The 22,482-nt window shown below is 41.0% G+C and overlaps 1 protein-coding gene and 1 non-coding gene across 12 annotated transcripts in view; one reads left to right on the forward strand and one right to left on the reverse strand.

The window, feature by feature from the left end:
• INPP4B (inositol polyphosphate-4-phosphatase type II B) overlaps positions 1-22,482 on the forward strand; it is a 267,679-nt gene that overhangs the window by 12,295 nt on the left and 232,902 nt on the right. The window lies entirely within an intron of this gene.
• On the reverse strand, positions 21,947-22,062 carry LOC118084584 (U5 spliceosomal RNA). The gene has a single exon (XR_004692510.1). It is a non-coding gene; the product is annotated as a U5 spliceosomal RNA (small nuclear RNA).

Consider the following 22,482-nt stretch of genomic DNA (forward strand, 5'->3'; position numbering starts at 1 on the left):
AAAGCTATGGTTTTCCCAGTAGTGATGTATGGAAGTGAGAGCTGGACCATAAAGAAGGCTGATCGCCGAAGAATTGATGCTTTTGAATTATGGTGCTGGAGGAGACTCTTGAGAGTCCCATGGACTGCTAGAAGATCAAACCTATCCATTCTTAAGGAAATCAGCCCCGAGTGCTCCCTGGAAGGACAGATCGTGAAGCTGAGGCTCCAATACTTTGGCCACCTCATGAGAAGAGAAGAATCCTTGGAAAAGACCCTGATGTTGGGAAAGATTGAGGGCACTAGGAGAAGGGGACGTCAGAGGACAAGATGGTTGGACAGTGTTCTCGAAGCTACGAACATGAGTTTGACCAAACTGCGGGAGGCAGTGCAAGACAGGAGTGCCTGGCGTGCTATGGTCCATGGGGTCATGAAGATTCGGACACGACTAAACGACTAAACAACAACAATTGGCTAAGAGTGAAATAGTGTGTGAGTCTTGTAAAATCTCTCCCTGCATTCTGAAAGTTGTGTTGATCTCCTGCTGCTCCCTTTAATTCGATATACTGTAACAGGATACTAAGGTTGCAAGAAAGACTGCGGAAAACCAGACAACAGAGTTTCAAATGAAAACAATTTACTATATACAACAATAACAAACTATATACAGTATCTGATGTTGTGTTAGATGTTTTCTTTCTTTAAAGTCCAGTCATACCTCTGGTTGTGAACGTGATCCGTGCGGGAGGCACGTTCGCAACCCGCCGTGCTGCGTGGCATCATTTTGTGTTTCTGCACATGCGCGAGCGCCAAAACCCAGAAGTAACTTGTTCCGCAGCGTTTGCAACCCGAGGTAGGACTATATCTATTGACAGACTGCATGTTGTATAGAGCAGGCTTCATACTTGCTGGCCTGCATATATCATGAGCATTTTAGCAGAGGTGGACTTTGGAAATCCTTTGTAAGATTTGGCACCCTGTATGAGGCAAAAATGGGTGTCCCCAAATATTTTCAATTATGAATCTACAGTACTCAATTTTATGCACCCCCAGCTAGGTGCCTTGTGGAGAAAGCAACCATGCCACCCTAAACTCTGTGCTGATTTTAGTAACCGGCAATTTCCTTTATGAATATTTAGTCTGAATGAAATAAAAATGGATTATGACTTCATATTATTTATTAAAAATATTTCTTAATGTAATAAGAGTTGTATATAACATCAGTAAATATAACAATAAATAGAGCTCCCTAAATAATTTTTTCCTAAGAAATTTCCACTATGTGCCTGTGATTTGCATTGCCTCACAATCATATGGCATTGTCCTGCATCTAATTCATTGTTCTCTCCAAGTTGTATCAGAAAGAATAGTTGAAACAAAGTGTCTACTTCCCTATTACGTATGTTATAAGGTTGATGGGTGTTTTTTTTTTCTAAAGCTTGTAATAAAACTGTGCAGCAGGTGGCAGTGTGCAATGCTGAGAACCTTATGTAACTGCAAATATACAAGGGTTTCAAGCAGTGCAAGCAAACTTTTGGAAACAAAAATGCTGGTGCATTCTGTTTGTTTTTTCAAAGGCTCAGGTATGCCTGCAGGCCCTACAATGTAGGGTGTGTATGTGAGCTTGGTAGTAAATCCCCTGATAACCTGTAGGCTAATATCGAAAGCTGTCTTGGTGTAAATGATCACAAAGACCAGTTTGTGCAGTGGCACTGCTTAAGGCATTTTATTTTGCATGCATTGATTGCAGAGATAGAACATGGAAACAGGTGGGAGCCAGAGGAAGAGGAGGAAGTGATCTTCGTGGTGCAGGATCTCAAAATATTTTGATGCAGTTCAATGATTATAATGGGCAGTTTTGTGATGGTTGTATACTATCTTCCAGTGGAGACTGCTCCACGGGAGTGACTGGGGCACTGCTTCTCCAGCTGCCTCAGCTAGCCATCTCATGACTCCTGCATGTCTTCTTTCTTCCAACCAGTCCAGGAGGTGGCACTTCTTCTGCCGGGTTTTGTACAACTCAGAAAGGGATGAGGACAAAACTGAAACTGGTTATCTCTGCCTGTCATTGGCTCTGGGTCCACCCTGTGTTGGGCTCTCTGACTTCTGCTCCACCATTCCCCAGGCCCAAACAGAGAGGGGGCCGTATGGGCCACTTGGCCTGGGCCTCCGATTCCAAAGGGGGCTCGGTCAGCATATTCACAATCAGTAAAATGAAATATTTTCCATTTCGTCTTTATATGCAGATACGGTTCAAGCCTTGAAATAAAATTATTTGTCAACATAATTTTGTGAAAATTAATTATATACTTACTTATTTATAAGACTTCAGTGATCCCCAGGGTAAAAAAAAGAGAGGGGGGTGTCACATTATCTACCTGTTGCGGGCCTCTGCCTGGCTCTGCAAGGGCCTGCCAATCCCCAAACGGGTAGGGAGAAAAAGAGTAATGGAGGGCAGCTTCTTCCTATTTCCTTCTCTTTCCTTGCTTTGTCTGCTATGTTTTTCACTGGGTGTAGAATGGGTTCCGTTGGGAAACTGAGGCAAACACAGTGCCATGCCCTAGACAGAGTTTGGCAGTTGCAGTCCCAGAAAATGAATCTCCTGCCCAGAACATCAGGCTTGGTGACATGACTGATGAATCGCCTAATGGATGTTCTTTTGCACAAAATTGTTGCCGCAATGGCTCATGCATTTAATTTTCCTAAATTAACAAACACTACTATTTTTTAATCAAGGTGACTTTTATCTTCGTGATCTTTCATTACATATCTAGCAACGCAATCATGCCTGTGTGGTGTCTCAAAATCTTGAAAACTGAGTACAGTATTTAGTTTTGCAGGCATTGGGTGTTTTTTTTTTTGGGGGGGGACATATGCCCAGCAACTGTAAAACGAATTTTAGAAGCCACAGTGTTTTATATTAGTGATGAAAAATATGGTGCCCTTTTGTTGCTAGTGAATGTAATAATGTTAAAAAAATGGGAGTCACCTTGGAAGATTAGATAGCTGCTGCTAAGGTTGATGCAGTTGATGCCACAATAAAGCTAACAAGCCAAAAGGTTTGCCAAACATATGAAACATTGTATTTAATATTGCAACTAGTTCTGTAGTTGTGATCCTTGGCAGTCTGGTAGTGTTGGATCCTAAGATTCCCTGTAAATGAACACTCTGGTCCCGATTCATAGGTGTGGTGTTGGTTTTGAAGAAAAAATGAACTTCCTCAAAGGAAAAATCTCACATTTTTTATTTCTGCAAGCAAAAATGGAAGCAGTTATGTTTTTCAAATTGCAAATATTAAAACAAATGTGTTTTTGTATTTACAAAAAAAAATTCACATTGAATTAGGAAGCTACAGTAATTCATTATAAATGTTTAATTCAGCATTGGTTCAACTTGCTTAACAGCTCACTAATGAGGTGTCATGAAGCTACTCATGAATATTTATTAAGGTTTATAGAAACAAAAGAACAGATTATTGTACTGTTTTGAAAAGGAAAAAAAATATGCTTGCTCATTTTTAAATATGATGAAATTACCTTCAACATAATCAATTTTGGCACATTATGTTAGAGTGACATACTTGGGCATCTTGCCTGAAGCCATGTTCTGGTTTTTTCTCTCTCTACTGTCTTATTCAGTTAATCAGAACAACATTCTGCAGGTAAAAATAAAATGGAATTTCACTTTAAGTTTACTGTAGTGTAACTCAGTAATATGAAGAACATTGTTCAACTGTACATTTTGAAACACAAGTATTCAAGTGGCTTTATGTTGAGACTAAGATTTGTACTAGAATTTCTAGGGTTTCATAAATTTTAGGATTCTTTCTGTCATTTTAAGTAATATGTGTATCTCAGTTGTGGCTCAAAGTCAGCTTGAAGTATTTCTAAAATATTCAAGCAATAATGCTAAAACAAATGTCCTTCTATTGTTGAAAAAAGTTTCCAGAGTGTCCATGGATGTGGTCTGCAGTTGTTCAGTAAAAGCCAGAATTTTGTCTTATCTTTTTTTTTAATGGCAATTTGTTATTGATGTGAATGATTTTGCTGTGATAAATATTTCAATTGGCCATCTACTGGGCTTTAGTAGCCTACTGTTGCAAGATAGACTATAACAGGTTTCTCAGCAGCATTTGCTTCTTCCCCTACATAATGTAGCAGCCCTTTTCTTTGCTTCAATAGTTGAAGAGCAAATTCTGTTCTTTCTTTCCATAACCTCTGAGTAACCAGGAGGGCAGGTAACCCCTTTCTCTTTTTAATGCAGTGAGTACTGTAAGCAGCTGGCTGATTTAGTCAGTCATTTGCCGAGGCCACTTTTTTGTCTGCTTCTTCAATTTCTTGGGAGGCCTAGGCTTAAAGTCACCTTTTTCATTTTTATCATGAGGGAATCTTCTTTCAGAAGAGGAGGAGCTGCACTGCGCCTGTTAATCGTGACTAGAAACACTTTCATACACTTTTAAACTGTGTAGAACTTAGATGGGCTTCTCCTATTTAACTGGTGGTCTGCTGTAAGTGTGCATTTTTGTTGGACATCCTCTGCTTATTCAGGCAGGGTTCCGCCCACCTAATATTCATCTTGAAGTTCTCTCCAGCTGCATAACTTATTTCATAACTTATGACCAAAGTGGCAAACTTGAATACATTTGCACTCATAAAACTATAAATAGGGCATCTTCTTTCATGCAGGTCCTGCTTTTCAACCTTCACAATAGTCTTTAAAATGTCTATGTATTGAAAATGCATTATTCAGGAGGACAGTGTTCTTTTATTATTAGTTTTTCTAACAGGTTTTCCCCCCACCCCCTAAGGGAAGGTTTGGATCAAACGACTTTCAATATAGTGCAATCTTGGCATTTACATTCCATATTGATTTGCATCTCTTTGTTTCAGAATTCATTGGCTAAAAGAAGTGGGTACGTATGGGCCCCTCCCAGTCATTGTCCACTCCATATCTAATACAGTTTATAAATTCCATTTTTAAGAAGGGATGATAAATGTACACAGTGCATTGGGGACTTATGAAAGTATTATACATCACAATGCATCCCCCCCCGAAAGTTCATAACATTTTAAAGTTGCATGTAGCTTAATACCCACTTAGGGCATGTCATTTAGAATATATGCTCCTACCCATTTGCCTTCTCAGTTGCTTACTAATATAGAAGTTCATATTGCCATAGAAGCCCTAGGCAGGCATTCACCCATCATGTGATTCCAGTCTCCAGAGGGGAGAGAACAGGGCCATGCTCCCTTTTCCACTCCCCTCTGTCATGTCTCCATTGCTGTACCCCCACAGATTTCCACAGGGTAAAGATGTGAAGGGGTGTGCATGTATGCTTGACACATGCAGGGTGAATGAAGTGCAGAACCCTGCATGATCAGGCTTCTAAATAATGATAAGATTAAATATAAATTTATATTAACTGCCTTTCTAAAAGGGCCCCCAAAGCAATATACAACACCCATTGATATGGATCAAAATACTAAAACAAAGCTCCACTCCACACCCACACCCACATCCTTCAGATTGTAAGAGGATGAATGTTAAGCATTCACATAGGACTATCACTTGTACATCATTCTACCTCCAGAGTTCTGGTTTGTGTTTGCCACTCTGGTCCTGTATTTCGGGGCAGAGGGAGTGAATTAATAAAATGGTTAAAAACCGTTGAGAGTGACAGAGACTAATGGAACTTCAGAAATTCTAAATTGTGCAGTAGAGAGGCTTGCTGAAATTCAGTCCTCTTCTCTGGATTAGAATAAACAGCATGAAACACAATCAAGCCTAGTAATCACACTGATTTTTGCAAGCACTTGTAAGAACTATACTATAAAGAATTTGAGCGACATCTTTCTTTACATGGCACTTGAGAAATGGCAACAGAACCCTACTGTCAAGTCAATGAATATTTTTGGTGACTACTGCTATGTACTGGCATTATAAAAACTATGATACTTCACAACAGGATACTATGAACTCCTTTGTGCTCTCCGGCTGTGCTGTCTGGGGCTGATGGGAGCTGGAGTCTAAAACAGCTGAAGGGTACAACTTTTGGAGAAAGTTGTATTAGTTGTTTCAACAAGCTGAGTTTGAACTGTTGTACCCAGGGCGCTATTCAAGGTCCTTCTTTTCGGGGGTGGCCACTTGAGTCATATTCTAAGAGCTGTCAGAGTGTCTCTCTGTGCATGGAACAGCCTTTACCAAAGGTGTCATGGGCTTTGAAGAAACTCGATCTCAGGATGCAAGGGAGAAACGTGCTAAGAGGAAGGCATGCTTGGCAAATCCACACCGTGATCAACTCCCGCCTGGAAACCAATGTCCCCACTGTGGAAGGACGTGTGAATCCAGAATTGGCCTCCACAATCACCTACAGACCCATTGTTAAAATTGTGTTTATGGAAGACAATCTTACTCGGCTATGAGTGATCGCCAAAGATGGAGATGGAATGTGAATGCAACACTGCTGCTTTTAATAAAGATGGCAGCATCAACTTCTAATAGCCAGTAGGATAATGTTATGTTTCTACCACAGTGACCACATTTATGATGCTTATTTGCAGCATACAAACATATAATGAAGTCAAGGCACTGAAGATGAAGCAGGTGCTCTCAGGTAGGAAAGGAGAGCTTCAGCCACAAGTGCTGTAGAATAAACCCAGCGGCTGCTTTGTTTAAATTAATATACCTGCCTTTTTCCTGGAAAAAGAAGCTTCTAAGTTCTATCTCCCCCTTACTTTTTGAAGATGTCCTTGATTTTGGAGGACAGATCCTTCTGGTTCTTGTTGTTGTTGTTTCGTCATTTAGTCGTGTCCGACTCTTCATGACCCCATGGACCATAGCACGCCAGGCACTCCTGTCTTGCACTGCCTCCCACAGTTTGGTAGGCTCATGTTGGTAGCTTCGAGAACACTGTCCAACCATCTTGTCCTCTGTCATCCCCTTCTCCTTGTGCCCTCAATCTTTCTCAACATCAGGGCCTTTTCCAGGGAGTCTTCTCTTCTCATGAGGTGGCCAAAGTATTGGAGCCTCAGCTTCACGATCTGTCCTTCTAGTGAGCACTCAGGGCTGATTTCCTTCAGAATGGATAGGTTTGATCTTCTAGCAGTCCATGGGACTTTCAAGAGTCTCCTCCAGCACCATAATTCAAAAGCATCAATTCTTCGGCGATCAGCCTTCTTTATAGTCCAGCTCTCACTTCCATACATCACTACTGGGAAAACCATAGCTTTAACTATACGGACCTTTGTTGGCAAGGTAATGTCTCTGCTTTTTAAGATGCTGTCTAGGTTTGTAATTGCTTTTCTCCCAAGAAGCAGGTGTCTTTTAATTTCGTGACTGCTGTCACCATCTGCAGTGATCATGGAACCCAAGAAAGTAAAATCTATCACTGCCTCCATTTCTTCACCTTCTATTTGCCAGGAGGTGATGGGACCAGTGGCCATGATCTTAGTTTTTTTTATGTTGAACTTCAGACCTTATTTTGTGCTCTCCTCTTTCACCCTCATTAAAAGGTTCTTTAATTCCTCCTCACTTTCTGCCATCAAGGTTGTGTCATCAGCATATCTGATTCTGGTAGCTGATCTCAAATGGTGAGAGGAAGTAGGTGAATATTAATATTAAATGCAATTAACCATTGTGTCTATGACTGGTAGCTAGTTGATTTGGTTCTGCTTAGTAAATTTATTTCATTTCATAAAATTTATATACCGCTTGACTGCTTTTTATTTTTTATTTTTAACCCTCAAAGTTGTAAGAAAGCTTTTATGAGAAATAGGCTTACCCTTGTCCCTTCAGTGGTACCTGTCTGCTACCAGTGTAGCAGTTTGGGTAAATTCTGTGCTCAAAGAGGAGGTAGATGTCAATAACTCCAGGCTCTACATCTCTCCTCCCCATTTTCCTCCCATCAGTTGCTTGGAAACAGCCTCTGCCAGGGAATGGAAAACGGACCTGTCAGCCAATTCAGGAAATAAAAAGAAAACCAAAGAACTGCAGAGGGGAATAAAAATGCTTAATGCACCTGACCTAGGTAATCCAGTGGAGCAGAAGTAGGAGGTCTAGGAGTCCATAATTGTTACTGCAGAGACCTCTCCCCTTCCCCTTCCCCTGTAGAGAGAAGAGTGCTCAAATCTACCATTTTGAACAGCGGCAGTCCATTCACCCATGTTCACATCAGTGGAAAAGCACCCCACTTGTATTTTGCTGCTGTTCCTCTCTACTTTGCTCCCATGCTGACAGCAGAAGTGGCTGCCCCATATTCCCTTACATTGAGTAAGGGAGCTAGCTGTCTTCTAAAAAGGCACCCTACTAGATATTTCTGGCTAAGCAGACAGTAATAAACTTTATTCCAGAACTGTCCACCTTGTTGCTTTTCAAGCACTCCAGGGGAAAACAAGAAATATAACATCAAACTGGTGCTGAGTTGAGGACAGATGCTGCAGTGCTAGAGACTAATTTAGTGGCAAACTGCCACTGTGAGCATGTCACCTTAGTTTAAACGACTTTTCTACTACTACTAGAAAAAGGAAGGTATCTTCTTTTTGGGAGCAATGTGCATTATATATATATAGATATCTCCAGAAAGCAAGAATTCACTGTTGTGCCTCACCTTCTCTGGTCTAAATATGAATGTGTCTGAGTCCACCAACCTCCATGGAGGCTCCTAAAGAACTGGAAGGTTGCCATAGAGTAGGAAAGGAAATCTATTCAGCTGGGGTCTTCCTTCACGGTTTCCTTAACATCTGTGGTGAGTGAGCTACATATTCATCTAAGACTTGACTTGCTGTCTAACACAGGGTGGGACAAAACTGATATTGTTATAGATCACAATTGACTCAGCAAAACTGAAATAATAAAGGATGGAAAGCTCCGCTCCAAGCAGACAAAGAACTTGAGGGGAAGGATAAACTAGGCTTAAATCTTATGTGACATGTCTTCAATCAGAAACGCCTTATTTTTTCTCAGTCATGCCTCCTAATGGGGAATTATGTGCAGTTCAGAAGATTGTATACTGCATTTAGAGCTCAGGTTGTAATTAAAACTGACATTTTACTAAATCAATGGTTGGCTTTAATTTTTTCTTATCTGTTTTGACTTCTCTCTGTTTGCTTCGTGGCTCTGCCAGCACCTTTCCTCTGGTCTAAATCTTTAGTTGCTGCTTCTATTTTACAACTATTTTACAAAGTCCCAAATTTCGAGCTTCTCCTTTCTGCATCTGTTCTTTTCTTTGCGCTTTTCTTCCGCTGTTTCTTATTGCCTGTTTAGACTGTAAACCTATAGGCTTGCTCTTTTTAACTTGCTTGTCATTTAGTTTTTGAGGTGTATTATTATTATTATTTTAGCAATTCAGAGGCATTAGTGCAGTATGTCTCTCTGGCAGCGACATTTCTTCTGAGTTGAATTGGTTGCCTTTGGTTTCAGATCAAAGTCTTGATTTTTCTCCAAGGTCCTGAAACCTCTAGATTGTCTTAGATGCTGGCTTATTCCTCTTGGCTTCCCCCAAGGCAACTGTTTTTCATGGAGATTATGAACCTGCATTGATGTATGTATGTGTGTGTTTGATTCTTTTGAATGCTTCTGGGGCAAGGTGTCAGATGTAAAATACTTTGCCTAAAGACATCAGAATTGAGATCGAGGTCCTTTGCTAGTTTTCATATAAAGGATTAAAGAGGAAATGATTGCTAAACATGAATGAAAACATAGTTTGTCAAAAAAGAAGAAGGAAAGACTGTGATAGTAGTAATTTCTTTTTAACCGATACTCTTTAAAGCCAACTCTAATATGTACATTATAGTAACAACAACAACAACAACAACAACAACAACAACAACAACAATTAATTCACAGTTTAAATCTAGCCATGCAGTTTACCTCTGCAAAGTTTTTTCCATAGCCATGATGCCGCTAAAAAGGCCTTCTTCCTATAAGTGCACCATAATAGTAAACTAACATCCTAAAATAAAATTAGTGAAATAGAAAGATTAGATTAAATTAGTGAACAAAAGAAATGAGCAAGACAAAAAGAGAGAGAACATAATTAGCTATTTGTTTTGGTAAAGTACAATGTAACATCATTGTTATGTTGTAATGAGGATTACAACATGATCCTCATTACACCACAGAGCCTAGGTTAAACCACAGAGCCTAGGGATTGCCGATCAGAAGGTCGGCGGTTCGAATCCCTGCGATGGGGTGAGCTCCCGTTGCTCGGTCCCAGCTCCTGCCAACCTAGCAGTTCGAAAGCATGTCAAAGTGTAAGTAGATAAATCGGTACCACTACAGCGGGAAGGTAAACGGCGTTTCCGTGTGCTGCTCTGGTTCGCCAGAAGCGGCTTTGTCATGCTAGCCACATGACCTGGAAGCTGTACGCCGGCTCCCTCAGCCAATAGAGCGAGATGAGCACCACAACCCCAGAGTCGGTCACGACTGGACCTAAGGGTCAGGGGTCCCTTTACCTTTACCTAATGAAAATAAGGAGACAATGAGTTTGAGCTCATACTTCCCTGCATGTTTTCTGCTTCTTGGAACATGCCAAACTGTAGTCTTTTCATATATCATATTGATGCTTACTTCCTTGTTTTCTTGGATAGAACCAGTGGTGGCAGCCTTTGCAGAGACTGTGTATAGACAGAGTAAGCTGAAACCCTGTGCTGCTTGGTATGGAGACTTCCTCAGAGGCTTAAGAGTTTGTTGTTAAAATGTATATCAAGCCTTCTTTCCATTTCTAAACTAAATGGTAGTGAAGTGAGAGGAAGCTGAAGGGGTTTTTGTTTCCTGTCCAAGTATTTTAGAATATCTGCCTTCTTGAATATCCATCAAACCTGAAGATGTTTTAAATTCCAGTGGAAAATAGCAAGGGACTTTTAATTTACATGCACATTTTGTGCTTAAGACAAGTGCACATGAACAACCTACAAAAGGTTGGGATGATGTGTTGATGCCACCTTTGTATTCCACACTGGATTCTGATTGCTATCAGAAGCAATATTAATTTTCATAACACATTATGAATTCAGAGTTGCAGTGTCTGTCCAGTAGACTTGAGTCTGAACAGCTGTCTGTTTCCTAAATAAATTCCCTACGTTCCTGTCAGCTGGTGTTCTTAACTTGCTGATCTGATTTTCTTATTTTTCAAATCAATATCTGGGTGGAATGCATATCAGAAAGAGTGTGGTGGTTCTTGCTACTCTTGTTGCCATATTTAATGCTTAGTTTAAAAAATAAGTATAAAAAATAAAATTATGCATGGTGTGGAGAGAGGGAGGATTTTCTCTCTCTTATAATTTTAGACCACAGGGTCATCCAATCAAGCTAAAGGGTAGGAGAATCAGGACAGACAAAAGGAAGGACTTCTACACATGGTGCATCGCCATACCATTGAATTTGGTTCCACAAGATGTTGGGGTGCACCAACTTATACAGCTGTAAAGGGGACTAGACAAATTTATGGAGAACAAGGCTGTCATTGACTACTAGTCATGATGCCTGTGTATCACCTGCAGGCTCAGGAGCAATGTTATGCCCTTCAATACAGTCACTGGGAATGTGGCAGAGTGGCTCATACTCTCACGTCCTGATTGTGAGCTTCACATAGGTACAGTCATACCTCGGTTTAAGTACGCTTCGGTTTGAGTACGCTTCAGGTTGAGTACTCCGCGGACCCGTCTGGAATGGATTAATCCATTTTCCATTACTTTCAGTGGGGAAGTTCGCTTCAGGTTAAGTACGCTTCAGGTTAAGTATGGACTTCCAGAACCAATTACATTCATACTTTGGGTTAAGTATGCTTCAGTTTGAGTACTCCGCGGACCCGTTTGGAATGGATTAATCTACTTTCCATTACTTTCACTGGAAAAGTTTGCTTCTGGTTAAGTACGCTTCAGGTTAAGTACAGACTTCCGGAACCAATTGTGTACTTAAACCGAGGTACACTGTATCTTGGTTGTCCACTGTGAGAAACAGAATGTGCTGAGATAGATACACATTTGGTCTGCTCCAGCAGAACTCTTTTTAATATTCTTAACCTCAAATTCATTTTTACAAAAGTCTCCATGATCAGTACTGAAAATAATTTCATCCCACGGTGGTGTGTACTTTCACGGAAAACGGATGTGTAGTATCCCATGCAACCTTCCTGCAGCCCTGCTGCTCCTGGTGCATGTCCCCCAAATTTGAACAGCTCACCTGGATGAAAGCTAATGTTGCAAATTTGTTGCACATCATTACACCCCTAAGGTCTTCCTTGTTATATGCAAATAATGGTGCAAAAGCTTTCATACTGCTGCATTTCCCCTTATACAAGACTGGAGAAGGAACCAGACACTTCTTCCTTCATGGCTATTTAGTTGGTAGTTTGTAAATAACACCAAATAACAAGCAAAACACCTATTAAAAAATCCTCAGTAAAACAGGACAGGATGGGTTGCTTTTCCTATGTCATTAAAATGTCATTGGGAGTTTTATTTATTATATCTCTACCTTGACCTCCCTTCCGCAGGAGTCCAGGGTGCTGCACACACAGTCTAGTTAAAGTATTAAAAAACAGCCATATAAGAATACTATCAGTAAAACAGGTGAAATACACAAAGCAGGTAAGGAATGGCAGCCCATCAGCGCCCTTCCCCAAAGAAGTATTTTGGAATGGACTTTTAGTAGAAGTAGGGTTGTACCAAGGAAATATCTTAACCTTGATCACAAAAAGGGGCTCTGTAGGAACTTGTTTAGAAATCAAAAGCACTGTATTTTATATGTGATGGGTTCCTTGCAGTTAATCAGCTGTAAGGGAAGCAAAAAGCTATTGCTCTTTCACACGCACAAGCGATAAAATTCAAAGTCTGCAAGAAGAGGACAGCTTTAATTTTTTTTGAAAAGAGGAGGAGGAAATCAAAAGGGTAAAACCCATTAAAAACGGAATCATTTTTGCACAAGCAGTAGATCAAGGCATTGCAAGAATACAGCCACGAGAAAAGTAATTAAAATAGCAGAAAATACAGAATTCCAAACAGCACACAAAAAGCTGCCAAGTACTATATAGAATGGGTTGGGAAACATGAAACAAATGATATTAAATATAGAAAGGGGGATGAATTAGATGCTAACCATGCATTGCTAACCATTTCTACTTAGAAGTAAGTCCAAATGAGTTGAGCAGTCCTCAGTCTAAGATAAGTGGGTATAGGACTGCAGCCTAATCCAACTCCACATACTTAAATTCATTTCTCTCTGTGTGTTCAGGATAATTTCTTCGTGTATAGGAGAGAAATTCTGAATATGTGTATATGTTACACTGATCCATAGGACTCCTGTACATATCCAGCTGTTTATGTAAGCCATGGGTGTCCCAAGGTGCAGCTTCAGTTTCTGGGATTCAGCGTTTCTTGTGTATGGAAAGCAAATCCAGGCGACATGCTGTGAATCTGCAGCAGATCATGGCTGTGATCCTAAAATAAGTTAATAAAGTTTCATGCTCCTCTCCTCTCCCTGTAGGGTACAGGTGGTGGTGGGTGGGACCCAACAGCACTGCTATTATATATGCAGTGCCTTTTTTCTTAAAAAATGTTTAGGGGTACTCTCATTTCCCTACTCATATTGAAATACTGCCCCTCAATGAGACCAGACCAAACAAAGATTCACAAAATGTTTAGGGGTATGCGTACCTCTGTGTCCCCCCAGAAAAAAGCACTGTATATATGTACAGTGGAACCTCGGTTTATGAACACCTCGGTTTACGAATTTTCTGTTTACGAACGCCGCGGACCCATCAGGAACGGATTAATTCACTTTCCATTACTTTCAATGGGAAAGTTTGCTTCAGTTTATGAACGCTTCAGTTTATGAACAGACTTCCGGAACCAATTACACCCATGCTTCAGGTTAAGTACGCTTCAGGTTGAGTACTCCGCGGACCCGTCTGGAACGGATTAATCCACTTTCCATTACTTTCAATGGGAAAGTTTGCTTCAGTTTATGAACGCTTCAGTTTAAGTACTCCGCGGACCGTCTGGAACAGATTAATCCACTTTCTATTACTTTCAATGGGAAAGTTCGCTTCAGTTTATGAACGCTTCAGTTTATGAACAGACTTCCGTAACCAATTGTGTTCATAAACCGAGGTAGCACTGTATTTGCATCTCCAGTGTTGGTAAACTTTTTGTTTTGTTTTTGTATTTTGCTATAAAATATCAGGACTGTGGGATGTTGTATTTAAAGCAAGTGGAGCCTGCTTTTCTGTTTCTTTTTTCTTTTCTTTACAATAACTGCGTTATATATTTGTACCTTGCTTTATCTCCCAAGAGGTCAAGGTTGTGAATATTAACCTTCTGCTCTCGCTATTTTTGTCTCTGTAACAAGGTATGCAGGCTAGGCTAATTTAATATATTCTTGCCAACTATGTGTGTGTGTCGCAATCCACATACAGTTTACCAGACCCAGAAATCCTGTTGGCATCCCAGGGCAAGTATGTGTAAGCTTGCCACCCATATGATCTGAGTGTCTGTTCACATAGTGTGAACATAATTTTCATTTGAAAGAAAAAGGAGCTTTCACAAAATGTATGAAATGCTACAACTATTAATATTTTAGACTAGCTATTCCTTTTCTGGCCCTTCATAGGTTTCTGTCCAGTGGCTCCATTTATGTTTAAAACAAAGGATTTCAGAGTGCGCTGTAACTTTCCATGATGTGAGTACTAGCTGCCCAGTCCTCAATATGTTTTCTTGAAAGCATGGCCCGCTGAGTTCAATCAATATGCCTTGTTTCCACAGTAAGCGTGCTTAGGACTGCACCCTTAGTAGCATTTTAGTTACTTCCATGCCTCCATGCTAATGCCACAAACTGGATTAATTATTCACTTCTGAATTTAACAGAATGCAGACTAAACAAAACAACAACAACAACCCAGAGAACCTTCCTTAAAACCCCTCTCATTATATTTTGCTTGGGAGATTTGTATATCTGCAGTCATGCCAATCATTATGTAAGGAATATGTTGAAAGCTATTAAGCACGGGGGAAAGGGAAGGTGGAAATGGTTATTTGGAAACGAGAAGGCTGCAGGTGTGCACCTTGCCCTTGACTGCAGGTACTGATACAAAAATCTGATAATTCAGGTGGAGGCAGGAAGAGGTCTGTTCCCCTCTGAAATGTATGAAAGAAAAATCCGATACTATTCCTTTAAAAATTTTTTTATAAGGTTTACATCTACCAGTACTTTATCTTAGTTCATTGCCAGAAAATCTGTTACATTTTTCGATTTGTTTTCCAAAATGTCAACATTTCCTCATCCAGTAAAGTGGGTGACTCTGCTGACCAGTAGGGCAACAAAATGGGATCACCCCCATACAAGGGGGCAGTCTTTCATATCTTTCCTAACTATAGTAATAGAGACATCTTTGTCATTTCTTCATGAGCCAGGGGTTACAATATTTGGTGCTTTTTCCTATTTTTCTCCCTTCCTGTTTTTCTGCTATGAATATTTTCTTTGTTTGTTTCTTTAAAATCATGGCTTGTTTAAACAAATCCCCCCCAAGTTCAGTCATAATGGGAACTCCAGTTAGTTCAAAAGTGCAAGCGGATCGTCATCATGGCTGTGCTGGAATAAGAGATCCCTGCCACTTACGAATGCAGCCCTGAACTATTACTTAGTATTATGTGCTCCAAGGGCCTTTGCCTGAAGTCGATAAATGCAAGTTATTGCATCTCTTTACCTTATCACTGAATACTTCTGCCAAGCAGAAGAAAGGTGCTCTAGCATTGCTGCTATAGCAGAAGTGATTGCAAGAGTTTGATGTTCACACATTTTAATTTATTTCTTAGTCTTAATCTACAAGATTCTTAATTTTTGTGGTAGTTAATTTGGAACCAACGTAAGTATTTCAGGGGAGGAATGCTCACAACTGCATTCTAAAGAGAACTGAGCTGGTTCCACCATATTTGGGGATAATTTTGTTCACTGAATAGTTGAACAGGAAGAATATCTTATTAATAAGCAGCCGCTTTGGCTGATTTTTGAATGATCAATGCATTTGAAGGGTAGCAGAATTTACTTGCTTCCTAACAAGCTATTTTAGCATGGTAAGATTCTCTGTGCCTTTCTAGAAATAAAATGTTCTCTGGTTTAAAACCGTACAGTTAATTTGCACCCAAAGCATCATGAAGCAGCACTTGTAAGAAAGAATAAACTGAGAAAATACTGTAGAAAATTCAAAGATCACTCATGACTGCACAAACTGGCTTCTGATATTTGAGGATCATGCATAAACTTCAGCTTCAAGCAATTTACATTTTAATTTGGGTTTGCATTTGCTACATACCTCACAGGGGTATTGTGAGGCTTAATTATTGTCTGAACGTGCTATGGGAGCCTTGGAATAAAGGTTCTGTATGCAGTAAATGAGTACTGGAATTTTAGTTAATTGCATATTTGCTTAATTGTGCAGCTCTATGCTTTTTTTGGATGCCCAGTTTCCCCTGTGGAGCTAGGTTCTGCTCGCAGATACACTCTCTCTCCTTTTGATATTCCAAAGATGTTAGGCATAATCTTTTATGCCATTACTTGAGAACCTACTCATGAGGAAGTGGATGCCTCAAAGGTGTGTTGCAAACTGTCAGTGTGTACATTTGGAGCAAGTTGGTGATGCTAACATTTCAGGAACAAGTAATGCACTTGATTACCCTGAAGAAAAATAGGAGTATGGAAGCATGACTAGTAATCATAAATTTCTTCAATTATTTTTTCAAAAAAATTCAACAGCCCACAATTTGAAAGCTCTGTATGCTTAACAAAGGAAAACCCACCAACTGAAAGAACATATATTGTCTGTGGTGATGAACAGTGTGTGCCAACATGGTAAAGGAAGCTGGGTTCTCTCTTAGGCCCTCTCCTTTAAAAACTGATATGTTGTCACTCTTTAAAACCAGGCTCTCCAGATGCTGTTGGACTCCAGTTTCCATCATCTCAGACAATTAGTCATGCTGATTTGGGCTGATGGGAATTTGAGTTCAGTTTCTTCTTCTTTGGCGATCACTCATAGCCGAGTAAGATTGTCTTCCATAAACATGATTTTAACAATGGGTCCGTAAGTGACTGTGGAGGCCAATTCTGGAACCACACGAATTTTACACATCACTAATAGCAGTGTACTGGAAGAAGCAAAGATCACCAGTGTTGAAGCAATGATTCTTCAACATCAGCTTTGTTGGACTAGTCATGTTGTGCGGATGCCTGATGATCGCCTTCCAAAGCAACTACTCTATTCTGAACTTAAAAAATGGAAAGCGTAATGTTGGTGGCTAACAAAAGAGGTTTAAAGACTGTCTCAAGGCAAATCTAAAAAAATGTACTATTGACACTGACAACTGGGTTCAGTAGCATCTGGAGGGCTACAGGTTCCTCTTCCCTGATCTAAAGCACGGAGTCCTCCCACTGTGCAGCCCTTCTCCCTAAGACACTTGTGGAATGAAAAATCACAGAAGTGACTTGAATTCCCTGGGCGTACTCAGGAACAAAACTGGGGGGGGGGGAGCCATGGGGGGGTGAACTTTTTTTAAAAAAAAACCTGTCACCAAGCATGTGAAGCCAAGGGTACTGTTTTAAACCCCAAAGGTGGCGAACGTCTCTAGCCCCTGAAAACAGGAATGCAAGTATGATTCAGCCCCAACCACTGCAAACACGGATGCAAGCCAGAGTTTTCCCAGAAACCAAAAGCACCTTTAAGACCCAGCAGCTCACAGCAGGAACAGAAAAGCAAAGAAGTTTAAGCAACACAGTAAAAGACCTGGAAAGCACCCCCAGAAAAACTCAAAACAAAGCATGCACGTGCGTTAACCAGGCGAATGCAGATAAGACGAAACCCCAGGATGTAAAATAAAATAATGCCAAAGTCTCCCAGGCATTGGAAAGGCAAGGAGGCAGGCACACAAGAGCTCCCACTTGAGTGGGGGGATGGGTTGGACAACAGAGGAGGAGAAAAGGGAAAACTGTAAAGCAGCTGTTCCAAGCCTCCGTTAAGGAAATCAGGGGGGTGGGGAGAGCGCACAGACGAACAACTACCGTAAAAAAAGACCCTCAGCAACACTCCCTCCTGAACAGCGTTCGGTGGGGGGTGAGGGGGGGTGAAGAGGAAACCCCAACGCAGCAGCGAATTACAGCCAAAGATAGGTGTCCCTGTAGTTATCAACCGTAAGGGGTAGGGGTAGGAAAGGACTAACACTCAGCAGGGGCTGCGGAAACGAAAGAGGAGAAGGGGACAAGGCAAAACTGTGCTGCTCCGGTGTCCTGAGAAGGCTGATTGTTTTGAACTCAACAGTGGTGGTGGGTAAAAGCCCAACGAAAGGGGGTATGTGAATGTAGAACGACGACAAAAGAGGCAGGCAAATGATAAGCAGAGGGGACCTTGTAGCACACTTGCCCAGAAAGCTAGCTACCCCCCCACAACACACACACACACACACACACACACACAGAGAGAGAGAGAGAGAGAGAGAGAGAGAGAGAGAGAGAGAGAGAGAGAGAGACCTAAGGGGGGGAGGGAGGGAGGGAGATCCGATGCGTGCAAAGGAGCTCTGGGAGGGACCAGCGAGTGGCAGCCGAGGCAGCCAATGAAGGCTCAGCCGGGTAGTTTGTTGTTGTTCTGCTCCCCTGGCTTGCAGCAGCATCCAATCCTTAAAGGCAGAGGTGGGATTTCTTCGCTGCAGCCTTTAACCCTTCATCGCCCGAGCCGCCAGAAAACACAGTGCTTTGAAAACCGGGATATACAGCTATGTGGGGGGGGGCAGCTGCCCCCCTGACCCTCGCTGGGTATGCCCATGCCTGAAAATCCATCACTGTGAGTTGGGATGCTCTCCTGAACAATGTGGGATGGGGCATGGGAAGCAATAGTGGGAAAGGGAAAGGATACACATCTAATGCCTATGCCAAGACCTCCTGACATCTGTAATCAGTAAAAGTTGTGGCCTGATTTGATCCCAGTACTGCTGTCCTGTGTCTTATTTGGGTTCATACACACATCCTGCCCATGGCTGCACTGAGCCTAGGTTCACAGTGGGGGCAAAGTAATGCATGGGAGCAACAGTGACAGGAAAGTTCACTTCTATGAACTTTTGTTCATCGTTGACAAGAGCCAAGCCTTTGCTATTTAATGTTTTCCTTGCATTTGTTTCTGAAGGAATCCTACAGGAGGTCTGTTTGAATAGCAGTAAGTATCTGTCACAACACAGCAAAGGAATGCAAGCTCTTGATGAGATAGGCATCATTATTTGTCTGACATTTGAATTACTTGCAATAAATCAGATGTAATAGCAAAAACCGTAGAACTGGGAAAACTAGTTGTTTTAAATTTGACACAACACTGTCTCTTGCTTCAGTGTTGCCCCCCCCCCCCCGCAACCTGCACAGGAAGACAAATCTGGAACTAAAATGTGAAGCTTGGCAGTGGGGAGATAAAGGTCACCTCCAGACAGTATTTTGCAGGAGGGATTCATTCACATACTGGAAAAGTAGGTTCGCACAATTAAAGTATAGCACACTGGAGCAATGTACCCACTTAAACAAACCCACCCACCTCACACAGACATTTTATATGAAGAAGTGTGCATGCACATGAAAGCTCATACCTATGACAAACTTAGTTGGTCTCTAAGGTGCTTCTGGAAGGATTTTTTTTGTTTTTGTTTCAACATTTTTTAGTTAAGAATATGACAGGGAAATGCACTAAAAGCTGTGAGATAAAAGCTTGATGAGCAGGAAGATGTATAACCATCATGAAAACAGATCAGGGTGAATATTCAATAAGCAGGTCATCTGGAGTAGCCCAAAGTTGTAAGTAAGAACAATATGTGAGACCATAGAGCAGGTTTACTGCTCACATTGCATGGAAGTTGCTGTTGTTGTTTAGTCGTTTAGTCGTGTCCAACGCTTCGTGACCCCATGGACCATAGCACGCCAGGCACTCCTGTCTTCCACTGCCTCCCGCTGTTTGGTCAAACTCATGTTTGTAGCTTCAAGAACACTGTCCAGCCATCTGGTCCTCTGTCGTCCCCTTCTCCTTGTGCCCTCCATCTTTCCCAACATCAGGGTCTTTTCCAGGGATTCAAAAGCATCAATTCTTTGGCGATCAACCTTCTTTATGGTCCAGCTCTCACTTCCATACATCACTACTGGGAAAAACATAGATTTAACTATACGGACCTTTGTTGGCAAGGTGTCTCTGCTTTTTAAGATGTTGTCTAGGTTTGTCATTGTGTTTCTCCCAAGAAGCAGGCGTCTTTTAATTTCGTGGCTGCTGTCACCATCTGCAGTGATCAAAGAGCCCAGGAAAGTAAAATCTCTCACTGCCTCCATTTCTTCCTCTTCTATTTGCCAGGAGGTGATGGGACCAGTGGCCATGATCTTGGGGGTTTTTTGATGTTGAGCTTCAGACCATATTTTGCGCTCTCCTCTTTCACCCTCATTAAAAGGTTCTTTAATTCCTCCTTACTTTCTGCCATCAAGGTTGTGTCATCTGCATATCTGAGGTTGTTGATATGTCTTCCAGCAATCTTAATTCTGGCTTGGGATTCATCTAGTCCAGCCTTTCACATGATGAATTCTGCATATAAGTTAAATAAGCAGGGAGACAATATACAACCTTGTCGTACTCCTTTTCCAATTTTGAACCAGTCAGTTGTTCCATATCCAGTTCTAACTGTAGCTTCTTGTCCCACATAGAGATTTCTCAGGAGACAGATGAGGTGATCAGGCACTCCCATTTCTTCAAGAACTTGCCATAGTTTGCATGGAAGTTAAGGTGGCACATTAAACTCCAGTTTCCTTGGGTACATGAATGAATATGTAAGCTCCTTAACTAATGCCTTAAACCCAGGTATTTTTGTTCCCAGAAAATATTTCTCAACACAGATGGGAAACAACTGGTTAGTTACTCCTTTTCTAGTCTAGAAATGTATATGCACAGGAACACTGAAAGTTGCCTTGTACTGAGTTGGACTGTAGGTCAATCTCATTGTCCTCACTGACTGGCAGCAACTCTGCAGGTTTTCAGATAAGATTGTGGGTGCTGCCACACTAAAAGACTGTGGGATGAGTGTTATGTGGCACCTGTAAGTGTGCCAGTTCTGCAGATTGGAGCGATCGAGTGGACTTATATGGGGTAAGGCAGTCTTACAGGTAAACTGTTTCCAAACTGTTACGGGCATGGTACTGTATACTAATAGCAATACCTTGATCTTGGCCCAGTAGCAAACAGGCAACCAGTACAGAATTATTGAGAAAGGTGTTATATGCTGACAGGGTCTCATTTATGTTGATTAATTATATAGGACAGGTGGCAACCCTAACTCCTGCTGGCAACTGTGCTGCAGCATTCTGCAGTTTCCCGGTCAATCGCAAGGAAACCGTGGAGGTGCTGAAAGCAGTAATAATCCCCCATCACTCGTCATGAAGTTCTGAGAGTGTACCGTCTGATTTGGCAATTCCATTAACTTTTCAGGCTCAAAAGAACAAATGTTATAAAATGTCAGAGCTATCACTGCTTTTTTGCCACTAAAGTTAACTGGTATTGTATTGAATGCTGTTAACTTTATATTTCTTTAATGCTTCATCCTTCTCTGCAGTGATGTAAAGGTAGTATCAGGTGCCATTTTGAGAGGGTATCTTCAAAAAATACATAATGCTGTTCAGTAACATCATTTGCTCCCCCACCCCCAATGCTTTTAACCACTTTATCACAACAGGCATCACTAAGTTGTCAGTTTTATTTGCTTAGGGGTGGGTGATACATATAAGTAAATACAGTAGCTGTATGGGTCTGTTTGTTTCCATGTTGTAAGCATGCATCTAAACACATAGACTTATATTTTTGTGTTTTCAAAGAATAGTATTTATTTATTGGATTTTTTTAAAAAAAAATATGCTTCAATTAGCTTGGGTTCTACATTTTTACTCTAAAGCAAACTTTGTGTTTATAGGCATCCTCCCTTGGCACTACTGAAGCAGGGCTTCAAAATGCTAGTTGGAAAGTCATAGATGTTCCTTCCCACATAAATCTTTAGTAAAAGGGGAAAAATTTCTATGATCTGAATAAAAAGCAGAGTATTGTTTATACATGTTTTTAAAGGTAGAGTTGGCAACAGAAACCACCATGCTCTATTAGAAATAACTTGGTGTTTCACCCCTTCACATAAGGGTGGTGTTTCACCCTTTCACATAACATAAATGCTTGGTGTTTCACCCCTTCACATAACATAAATATTGAATCTCCAAGTATATTTAAATCGATACATTTATTTAAAAAAACAAGATGCCAGCATGTCAAGTCCTGAAATTAATATTTGTGAATTGTTAACTTAAACCAATCACTGTGCAATAAATTTATCAAAAGCACTGTTAATTTAGCACATAATGTTGCATTGTGTGTTTACTAGTTCTTTTTGCCCCGGTTTGCACATCACACTAAACCAAACAATTGCTTTCTATGAACACATGACAGTGTAGCCTCTGGGAGAGGAGATTGCAA

The sequence above is a fragment of the Zootoca vivipara genome, chromosome Z1 (assembly GCF_965207765.1).
Source record: "Zootoca vivipara chromosome Z1, rZooViv2.hap1.1, whole genome shotgun sequence".
Lineage (NCBI taxonomy): Eukaryota > Metazoa > Chordata > Lepidosauria > Squamata > Lacertidae > Zootoca > Zootoca vivipara.